Here is a 1,220-nt window from a genome sequence, read left to right on the forward strand (position 1 = left end):
AAAAAAAATCCCAAAGGCACCTTTTTTTTTTAGTTTGTATACTCTTTAATGATGTAAAAAATGAAAATAAAGTAAAGAAACACTCCACTGATTTTGGCCTGGCGCAGCTCTCCTCAGTGTGTGTGAGGGCAGCAAAGTTACTGTGCAGCTGGCAATCGCAGACGCTCCCCCCTTCCCCTGCAGCCTCCCCCAGCAAAGTGAGCTTAAGAAAGCAGATGACAGCATGTGATTGATACAGCACAAGCAACAGAAGAACRGCATTTCAGTTCCCCATACCTAGGCTGTAGCCAGGAATGGGTAAACTGGTATGGTTAAAGTAAGAAAAAGAACTTGACAGACTTTATATGGCCAAAGTAAAAACAATGATGATGATGATTACAAAACCTCCTTGAGAGCTACACTTTAAAACCCCACAGAGACTGTTTGAGGACTTTTTTTTTTTTTTTTTTTTACCTTTTTTTTTTTTTTTTTTTTTCCTTTCCTTTTTTTTTGGTGTCACACGTCTGTGCTCTGGAGTCCCAGCCTAGATGGCAGCAGAAGCAGTGAATGACGTTGGCAAAAGCTCTTCTAGGTAGTTCTCAGTGTGGCTAGAGGCCACAGAGATCCGCAAATTCAGCGGACATCTGGCCTCAAGATTTCTTTACCATCTTTCTCATGCCCTTCCCCAAAAGCCCTGGTGAAGGGAGGATAAGGAGGCAGAAGGTTGGATGCGTATCAGCTTCAAACCTGATAGCTTTTACCCATTGCTAGTTTCAAAGGACAAAGATTCCTCTCCTCACGTGAGAAGGATCCTTCCTSCCTGCCTCACATTTATACATATATTTTATATATATATATATAGTTGATAAACATTTTGTATGAAAATAAATATTTCATCTGTTTTTTTAAGGATCATTGTCACTGTCTTCCATTTATCTGCTGTAACATTGCATCGCTTTTTTGTCCATGACCACCTTGTTCCCATTTTTTTAAACCCTGMAGACACCTTCTCTCTGCCCCTAAGGGCAACAGAAAGCACTGTTTAGGCAGAGAAGTACCTTTGCTAGTCCCTTTTTGTTACTTGCTATCTCCTTAGGTTTGGCTTATTATGGTAAAATTTATGAAGAGGTTTTCCCTTAGCAGCACCTAAGCTTCTTGATAGAACAAAGTATCTTTATCTTGAAAACATTTTTTTTAAAAATAAGGTTTTTAACATCCTCTTCCAGGTCTCTCACTTAAGC

This window comes from Rhea americana, unplaced genomic scaffold, assembly GCF_003343005.1.
Source record: "Rhea americana isolate MKP2758 unplaced genomic scaffold, rheAme1 scaffold_84, whole genome shotgun sequence".
Classification (NCBI taxonomy): Eukaryota; Metazoa; Chordata; class Aves; order Rheiformes; family Rheidae; genus Rhea; species Rhea americana.